Below are 10,931 nucleotides of genomic sequence, written 5' to 3'. Positions count from 1 at the left end.
GACTCTTGAGATACTGAAGCAGTCCGTACGCAAGTGCAAAACGTTCAGGGCAATATCCAGGCTTGTGCTGACAAGTGGCAAGTAACACTCACGCCACACAAATATCATACAATGACCATCAACAATAAGAGACACTCTAACCGCCACCCCTTGACATTCAGCGGAATACCATCACAGAGTTACCCAATGTCAACATCCTTGGGGTTAACGTTGACCAGGAACTCAATGGGACCCACCACATAAACACAGTGGCGGTAAGACCAGGCCTGAGACTAGGGATACTGTGGCGAGTAACTCACCTTCTGACACACCGAATTCTATCCACCATCTACAGTCAGGAGCGTGATGGAACATCCCCATTTGCCTTGATGAGGGCAGATTCTACAGCACTCAAGAAGCTTGAAACCATCCAGGACAACGCAACTCGCTTCAATGGCACCACACTACAAACATTCAATCCCTCCACCAGGAGCGCTCCGTAGCACCTTCCAAACCAGCGACGGCTCTCATCGAGAAGGGTAAGGGCTACAGGTACTTGGGAACACCACCACCTGCAAGTTTCTCTAAAAGCCACTCACCACCCTCACTTGGAAATATGCCACCGTTCGTTCATAGCTGTTCGGTCAAAATCCTGGAATTCCCTTCCTCCCGGCATTGTGGGTCAACCCACAGCAAGTGGACTGCAGCGATTCAACAAGGCAGCTCATCATCATCTTCTTAAGGGCAAATATGGATGGGCTATCAATGCTGGCCAGCCAGCGATGCCCAAGTCCCACAAATGATTCAAAACAAAGAAAAGCAGTGAACCCCACACCGATCGTTGTGGCACACCTCAGGTCACAGGCCTCCAGTCTGAAAAGCAATCCTCCACCACCAAACTCTGTCTTCCACCTTCAAACCAGTTCTGTATCCAAGTGACGAGTTCTCCCTATATTCAACGAGGTCGAACCCTGTTAACCAGTCTGCCACGAGAAACCTTGTTAACTGACTTAATGACGTCGACATAGATCATGGCCACCATTCCGCCCTCAGCAATCCTCTTTGTTACGTCTTCAATCATGTTCGTGAGGCATGATTTACCACACACAAAGCCTTGCTGAATATCCCTAAACAGCCGTTGCCTTTCCAAATGTATGTAAATCCTATCCCTCAGGACTTCCTCCAACATCCTGCACATCACTGATGTCAGGATCATCAATCTATATATCCTTGGATTCTCCTTACCACTTTGCGTAAATACTGGCACAACGTTAGACAACCTCCAGTCTTCCAGCGTCTCACCTATGACTATCAATGATGTACATATCTCAGAAAGGGACCCATCAGTCGCTTTCACTAGCTTACCATAGACTTTGAGGGTGCAACTGATCATTTCCTGGGGTTATCCACCTTTATGCATCTGGCACATTCTCTTCTGTAATATGGACATTTGTCAAGCTTCACCATATATTCCCCCACATTCAGTGTCTTCCAGGTCGTCCTCCACAGTAAACAATGATACACGATACACGTTTAGTGTTTCATCCCCCTCCTGCCGTTCCACACATAGTCTGCCTTGCTGATCTTTGAGAGTTCCCATTCTCTCCATAGTTACACTTTTTTCCTAAATGTAGTTATGTCATCCCCTTGAATTCTCCACAACTCTATTTTCCAAAACTATCTCAGATTTACTCGCTGCCCTCCTGATTTCGCTCTTCAGCATATCCTACTGCCTCTATACTTGCAAAGGATTCACTCGATTTACCCTGTCTACAGCTGACATATGCTTGCTTATTTTTCTTAAGCAAACGCTCAATTTCTTTATGTGGCCTTTGTGTGGAGCTGCAGAAGAATGGGGAGATACTAAACAAGTATTTTACTCCAGTATTTCCTGTGTAAAAGGAGATAGAAGATATGAACTGCAGGAAAATGGATGATGACATTTTGAAAAATATCCATATTGCAGAGGAGGAAGTGCTGAATGTCATGAAACGCATAAAAGTGTATAAATCCACAGCATCTGATCAGGTGTACACTGGAACTTAGTAGGAAGCTGGGGATTTGATTGCTGGACATCTTGCTGAGATATTTGTATCATGCATAGTTCCAGGTGAGGTGCCAGAAGTCTGGAAATTGTCTCACCTGGAGCCACTGTTTAACTTTACTTGCTGGCATATTTTTCTCCTGAAAAAAAAACCGAGGCAAAAGGATTAATCAGTGTGTTAATCATTTCCCTAAAGACATTGACAATATTCCCACAGTTTTAGTTTCGTCTGGTTTGATTTCCTTGCTTCCTTACTGGGCCTCTTTTTACAATAAAAATGAGATGTGGTTAATTATTTTTAAAATATAAGTTACATAGATTTACACCTTTAGAAAACTAGTCTTTCCCTATAATAACCCAAATGACTATCTCTTCTGAAATGTCTGTGCCAACACATTAACTTAAAATGCACGATTACAGATCATTCAACTGGAGTTGGGTCTGTTCGTTCTAGTCCCAAACGTACTGCTTCTTTGCCCTGATGTCCTCTGAAGCGCATGGGGGATCTCCCTGATTTGATTGGCTTCTTTTAGCTTTGATGTTGAAGTGACTGTGTTGAACTGGGGTGGACAAGGTCAGAAGCCATACGACACAAGAATATCATCCAACAGATTTATTTGAAATCACAAGCTTTCATGTGATTTTTGAACGTCTTTTAGCCAATGATCGCAGGTCATTTCCGATTGGAAAGGCTGAGCAGTAGTTTGATGTGACATTGTAATTAGCAAAATTTCAATTCAGTTTCTATCTCAGGAAAGGTGTTATATAAAACAGTATTGGATATTTTATTTCCTCGTTTTTAATTGACCTGTCTCAAACACAGTTCAACTGAAGCTCAAATCTTGGTCCACCCCAAACCTTATGGCAATTTCCCATAAGAGCTGAAAATATGTTGCTGGAAAAGCGCAGCAGGTCAGGCAGCATCCAAGGAACAGGAAATTCGACATTTCCGGCAAAAGCCCTTCATCAGGAATGAGGAAAGTGATCCCATCAACAATCCGTCCAATGTTAAATCCAGGTTAAGACTTGCATATCTGTCTGGCTTGATTGAATTGGGCAGTGAATGCTGCAAGCTTCCTGCTTTTACACCTCAGTTCCACTGTTTCATTAACACTGTTTTAAAAGAAAATCAAACAAGTTAATGGGCTTGCGTACCTCGACCTAACACATAGACCCCACTCCCTCCAACAGGATTCTTGTTCCAGGTTCACAACGCCAATGCTGTGTGCGTCACTGCTGACATCTTCCTCCACCATCATTTGGACAAGAAACAGAAGTTAAAGATAAAGACGTGACAGAAAAGAAGAACGAATTATGTAACCAGGCCTGGTGTTCATAATCAAACGGACTCAGGAGCTGGGAGGCTGCCTGTCATGTCAATGCCTGCCATATTAAAAGAAAAATTCATGAGGAAGGGAATGAGGGACGTTTACCAGGGCTTGTGTATTTCATCTTTTAAGTAAGATTATACCAGCTGGGATTTGTTTTTTATGAAATTTATCAGCGTCAAACCAGTACTTGCCTCTGATCACTGCCTCCTGCTGATCAGCAGGGGAACGTTGACTCTGAATGTGTAACTGTTATTCTGAGAAAGCATGGAGGAGCTCAAAAGAGATAGGACGGTTTTGAGAAACGTGAAGCCACTCTCTTAGTCTCCATCAAACTGGTGGGAATTTGTCAAAGGGAACATCAACAGGATTTTTATTTAGAAAGCGCTCTCAATATGAGAAAGAAATGGGGAGAAGTGTTCATCCTCTAGTGATTCATACAGAATCTACCCCAGCTACAGATAATGTGTGTTGATGCCATGGACAATATCCAGGAGGTGAAGTGCCTGCAAGTCTCAATCTTTAGCTCCGAATATTCCAAGATAATCTTCCAAACCAGGGTCCACACTGTGGAGAAGGATGACACGTGGTCGCATTTGCTCTTCGAGATGTTGCACAGAGAGAGCCCTGTGCTCAGAGCCTGAAGGTAGAAGATAAATCTGTAACGTTATCTCAGCATGACATACTGAAGATCAGCAAATCCTTTTATGCCAGACTCTATGACACGAAGTTCACACACACTGCAGTTTCCTGGTCTTTCCTCCATATAGAACACAGAATATAGAACAATACGTCACAGAATAGGCACTTCGACCCACGATGAGGCACCATCCTGTGAACTAAACTAAATCCATCTCCCTCAACTATCTCATCATCATTCATATGTTTATCCAAGGATGTGGATGCGTTAACTACATTGGGAGGCAGGGCCTTCCACGGCCTTATCACCTTTGAGAAAACAAAACCTGCATCTGACATCTGTCTTAAAGCTATCGCCTCTGAATTTGCAGCTTTGTCCCCTCGTAAAAGTCAAAACCATCTGCACTAGGGAGGTTCCAGTCGATATTGGGAAAGTTGAAATCACCCATAACAACAATCTTACTACTTGTGTATTTTCTGAGAGTTTGCCCGCCGATGAGTTCTTCAATCTCTTTACTGTTATTAGGTGGTCTGCAGAAAACCCACTCAGTAGACAAATCTTCCACAACAACGTTCGTTTCTGTAACTGTGATACAAGCTTCTGTAGCTGTGATGTTGTGATGCTGTGATCCTCGATGTTGTGCTGAAATACATGAGCTATGGCTACTGGATAAACCTGGAGCAATGAAATGAGGAATTGCCAATTATTCACGTGTTGTGTGTGAGTCTCTGCTCTTGGAGTACCTCCCGGAAGTATCCAGAACGGCCAAGCCAACTGAAGTAAACCTAGCAGGTTAGGCAGCATCAAAGGAACAGGAGAATCGACTTTTCGGGCATAAGTCGTTCTTCAGGCCTGAAGAAGGGCTTGTGCACGAAACGTCGATTTTTATTTTCCTTTGATGCTGCCTGACCTGCTGCGCTTTTCCAGTAGCACATTTTTAAAGCTCTGAGCTCCAGCATCTGCAGTCGTCATTTTCTCCTCCCCAAAGCAAATCTAGGCCAAAATTAATAGGGCATCAACTTTCCAGTAGCTGTAGAAAAACTCAATCTTGTCTGTGCACATGCTCACTTTGTCCTCCAACCAGGGGTTGGCTCACACCACCTGGGGTATTGCGAATGGGTGGAGATACAGAAAGGCTTCTAAGTGAGCTCATTATGTAATGGAGAAACTACAAATCGGTTGGTTCAGGGAGAACAATTTGACAGGGGTTCTCCAGGCACTAAATTTTTGGGGGATAGTGAAATATCGCGGGGAGTGCAGTTTCAAGACTGAAAGAAATAGGGAAGGAATGAAAAGGTGGGAAAGAGTTGCAGAAAAAAAGTGAGTGGCAAAGAATATAGACAAAGAATGAAAGAAGAGAGAAAAAAGATAGAAAGAAAATGCTGACAATGTGAGAGTGGGATAGACAGGTAGAAAATACAAGGCCCAGGGAGAAAAAGAATAGAGAAACAAAAAGAATCAGAGGTACAAAACAGGAGTCAGGGAAAGGTGTGGAGTGTTTAGAGAGGTGATTCTCACCATTCTGGTTGGCTCCCTACCTCGTAATAAGGACAGACCATTCCTCCAGGGGTTTGTTTCAGGAGGAGTAGGTCGAGACTGCAGATGCTTGAGATCAGAGTCAGAAAAGTGAACTACTGGAAAAGCACAGCAGGTCAGGCAGCGTCTGAGGAACGGGAGAGTCCACATTTCAGGTATAAGCTCTTTAACCTACCTGATGAACGGCTTTTGCCAACACGTAGACGCTGCCTGACCTGCTATGCTTTTCCACCACCATACTCTCTGACTTTGTTTCCGGAGGCCTGATTCAGGCAGGGGGTGAGATTAAACGATCCAAGGGGGATTGAGATTCAAAATTTCTCTCTCACAGAGACGAACAAGCATGAAGATACGCAACAGGTGCTTAGTGCACATGAGCAAAGGCACATTTGTTGCCAGAGTCAGCTTAAAATATCCAGAGGCTTGTCACTCAATGATACATTCGCGGCTTTGGTCCCAGATCTCCCTCGGAGTTCACCTTCTTCAGGAATGAATTGACAGCCACAGTCATCTCTGTGGAATGAATTGGGTGGGAAGCTGTGCTGGGAGAGGGAGGGAGGAGGTGTGAGAGAAAGCAGCAGCTAAATAGTACAGTCCAGAACTTGCCTGTCAGCTCCCGTTTCACTCTCTTGGAATAAGAGCTCTAATTACTTTCAAACTAATCAAAGTCCTCTTGTCTTTAGCTTTTCCCATTGATCAATTCAAACATTTCGACTTGCAATTGCCAGGAATCACCTGATTGGAAGGCATCTATACTCACCCGATTCGACAATCATTGATTCCTTAATACAAAATCAACCGCAAACACACTTAAGAAGATCTTTATCAGGCCACATTCAACAGACTTGGTGCTGATCCACTAAAGGTGATATTAGGCCAGGTGACAATAACTTATGCAGTTGAGTACAGGGTTTTGGAAGTCATATTGTGGTTGTACAGGATATTGGTTCGATCACTTTTGGAATATTGAATGCATTTTGGCTCTCCTCCTTATTGGAAGGGTGTTGTGAAACCTGAAATGGTTCAGAAAAGATTCACAAGGATGTTGCCAGGATTGGAGGATTTGAACTATCAGCAAAGGTTCAACAGGCTGTTGTTGTTTTCCCTGGAGTGTCAAAGGCTGAGGGGTGACGTTATAGAGGTTTATAAAATCATGAGGGGCATAGATAGGGAAATAGACAAGGTCTTTTACACGGGGTAGGGGAGTCCAGAACGAGAGGGCATAGATTTAGGGTGAGGGGTAAAGATATAGAACAAACCTAAGGGGCAACCTTTTCATGTTGGGTTTGGATTCTCCTGCTATTTCATCGGCTGGGTTGTGAAATGGATTAAATAAAGATACGATTGATATCACTGAATTGAATGGAAATAAGCTTATTTATTGTTGAAAATAAGTTTACAATCAAGGCACAGAATCTTTCCTGGATATAATTTATTTTCTGTAATAGAAACTTTTGTTTTTAATTTGTCTAGATGTATGGATCAGAGGGTTGATTGAGGAAAAGCAGACAAGATCGTGTGAATGTATTTTCCACTCTGTTCTGCAGTGAACGATCATGCTTTCCTCCTGGTCATTTTTCCTTGTACCTACTTTGTTCGATGAGAACTGATGGCTTGGAACCAAGGTGGCTTTTGTACCTGTATAATTCCTCTTCCGGTTTTGTTTTTGTTGCTCAGCTTCCTACTAACTGTTGCTCGTTGTGAAAAGCATTGCAAACTAATCTGCTCCTGCTGAATCTATCATTTTTCTACTCAGATGCAGTCATTTCTCGCCCATTAGATACGGAGTGTTATCATGTTTCTAGTCCTCCTCCTTTCGGTCCATTCCTTACATGGACTTCTTATTTCATTATCTGCTGCAGGTAACGTTGATTCCACAGTTACTTGGATTTATTCGTCAATTCAATTATTTTTATAACTGCATATTTCACTGCACACTTCAATTGGTCTCTGAAATTTTTCTGGGTGACCACATAAATGAAAGCATTCGTGCAGCAACTTAACTTTTGCAGCATATATGCCACTTCTCGTAGGATATCAAGAGTAGTAAGATCCAAGGAAAAACTTGTATGAAAGAAATACAAAATATACACCAACCAGAGAAGTATGAAACTGGCAGATATAGCAAATAGTAAAACCACAGATTTCTTTCTGCTTTCTACCTCTGGGTCTTTTTTAATTTTCCTCTGTCCCCTTCGCCCCTCTCGATTCTTCGTGGCCTTAAATATATATCTGACAGTCAGAACATTGATAAAAAGAATAAAAATGAATGGGAGAAATGGTGTTAAAACTTTTTCAAAATATTTAAAACTTGCCCAGCGATAATCGTTATAATACCATGACGTAGTAGAACAGTACCATGGAACATTGTTGCTGATCATTCCAGGTTGAAATCGAAAATAGTTGGGAATGTTCTTTAAACAAAAGAAAATGCAGATTGTTGCGAGGACAATTGTTACAGTTTTCTCTGTGCGATACTGAGATTTTATCTGATGAAATGAAATGGCGACAAATCGATCAAAAGATAAAGCAACAGTGAACCAGACAGAACAGGAGTGACGTCCAGGAAACACTTTGGATAATAATAATCCGCAAATCGTCGAAGTACGATGTTAAAAACAGTGAACAGTAGATCAGAAGCTGCCATGGCCAGAAGATGGCGAGTGATGCACTTAGAAAGACCGCACTTGCCCCGTGCTAAGATTACAATCACGGCTAGACTAACTGTAGTAGGAGAGAAAAGGGAATAAAAGAGTCAGAGTCATAGCGATGTACAGCATGGAAACAGACCATTCAGTCCAACCCATCCATGCTGACCAGATATCTCAAGCCGACCTAATCCCACCTGTCAGCACCTGATCCATATCCCTCCATCACATACACATGCAAAAGCCTCTTAAATATTGCAATTGTACCAGCCTCCATCACTTCCTCTGGCAGCTCGTTCTATACAAGTACTACTGTCTGTGTGAAAAAGCTGACTCGTAGGTCTCTTTTATATCTTTTCCCTCTCACACCAAGCCTATGCCCTCTAGTACTGGACTCCCTGACCACAGGAAAAAGACTTTGCTTATTTTCCCTATCCGAGCCCAATGTAATTTTGTAAATTTCTGTAAGGTCACCCCTCAGACTCTGACGCTCCAGGAAAAACAGACCCAGCCTTTTCAACCTCTCCCTATCACTCAAATCCTTCAACCCTTGGAACATCCTTGTAAATCTTTTCTGAACCCAGTCAAGTTTCACAACATCTTTCTGATAGGAAGGAGACCATAGTTGCACACTATATTCCAATAGTGGCCTAACCAATGTCATGTACATACGCAACATGACTTCTCAACTCCTGTACTCAATACTCTGACCAATAAAGGAAACCATACCAAACGCCTTCTTCACTATCCTATCTACCCGGAAACCTGCACTCCTCGGTGTCTTTGTTCAGTAACACTCGCTAGGACCTTATCATTAAGTGTATAAGTCCTGCTGAGATTTGCTTTCCCAAAATGCAGCACCTCGAATTTATCTGAATCAAACTCCACTTACCCTTTCTCAGTGCATTGACACATCTGATCAAGATCCTGTTCGCTGTCAACTACACCTCCAATTCTGGTGTTATCTGCAAACTTCCTAACTTCTGCCCGCATCCAAATAATTTACGTAAATGAAAAAAGGTACAGGACCTACGTCGATTATTGTGGCACTCCTCTGGTCACAGGCCTCCAGGTTGAAGTACAACCCTCCACAACCACCCTCTGTCTTCAATCTATGTACCAGTTCTGTATCCGAGAAGTTACTGATCAAACGCTGTCCGTGTCTGTACCCAAGTTACAAGTATGGCAGAAAGATAATCGTTGATTTATGTCACATCAATATTAAAGAATTTGTAGTTTAGCAGTAAACTCTCTCGAAGTGTAACTTTTAAAAGACGTAGGGAAGAATATGCGTGCGGCTTGCTGACAGAAACAGAGTCATCTACTCCTTTTTTATTGGTTTTGGCAGCAGCTAATTTGACCTGCTGTATAGATTATTCATACCACCTGGAGTTTCCCATACGATGCCTGCACTAACATCAAGACACATGGGATCAGGATAATAAGGGAGAGGAGACACCTGACACAGGCATTAATTGCAACATTTCTGTAGGTGGTTTAAGGACCTCCACAATTCAAATTGACTCCAGAATTGGATATCCATACGATATAAAGAACAGTACAGAACACTGAATCACTCAACAGTGTGCAAGAGTGAATACTTTCCTCAATATGGATGAACAAATGATCGAGCGTTGAGTCCCTCCCTCATGTATAGGATTGACTATCCTGATAATTCTATCAGCAGTGAATCCAACTACCATATCGCAGGTTGGATGCCCACTGCAATTGGATGATCCTCAAAACTGGGCACAGACTCCTCCCACATGCCTAACACTACCCCACAGCCACCAACTAAACAAAATCCGAATCGACACAGCATTGGTCATTGAAACGTTCTGGCTTGGAAGTCTGACACTTCATCTGAGGTTAAACAAAGCTTCCTTCCTGATATCTAGGCTCACACCCCCAAGCTGCTCTCTTTGTCAACAGAGGTTTCCAACTCAGAGCTATTTGGAGCTAGAAATCTCCATAGATTGAATGACATTCTCCATGGAGAAGATCAGAAGTATATCACGTCTTGGCATCAGAGACTAATCGCTGTATACATAAATTGATCACCAAAGACAAAACAACAATCCCAAAAGAATGCCAATTGGAGGAACTGCACATGGGCCATTATCATTCGAGGAACATGAAAAACAGCAGCAATAAAGGACAAGCTGGAAAATTGCCTGTTGGACAAAGTTGCTTGATCTTCTGTTGGGAAGCTGCTGCTACACAATTCCAGGTCTCAGTGTTGGACTGACTAAAGTCTGCATCACAAAATAGTGCACCTTCTTACAAATGACAAAACTCACACATCTCTTTGCCAATCAAATAATTCAACAATGCGCACAAATATGACACTGTGCTCAACGCCCCTCCCCACGTAGAGTCATCACAATTATCAACCCCGCTCACACATCCAGTGATTGACGAATACAACTCGCAGGTGCAAACATTCTGTGCTGATGTTCACTTATCACCACATGACGAACTGCTCATCTCATCCCTTGCCCAAGTTGCTTCTGGGCTCCCATTTGGAGCAAGCTGACTAAGTAAAATTCACCAACATAATACCTTTGCATAAAAGAATGGGCTGCCCCAGATTTCACTGACAGATAGATCTGTAATAAAAGCTATCTGATGGAAGATTTGGCAACCACCTTAAGGAGCAGCGTTCCATAATCTGGTCCTTTCCAATAAATCTGTTGGACTATAACCTGGTGTTGTATTATTTTTAACTTTTTACATCGGATGGATAGCAGGCTTTG

The sequence above is a fragment of the Hemiscyllium ocellatum genome, chromosome 40 (assembly GCF_020745735.1).
Source record: "Hemiscyllium ocellatum isolate sHemOce1 chromosome 40, sHemOce1.pat.X.cur, whole genome shotgun sequence".
Lineage (NCBI taxonomy): Eukaryota > Metazoa > Chordata > Chondrichthyes > Orectolobiformes > Hemiscylliidae > Hemiscyllium > Hemiscyllium ocellatum.
Note: the sequence above shows the minus strand (reverse complement) of the source record.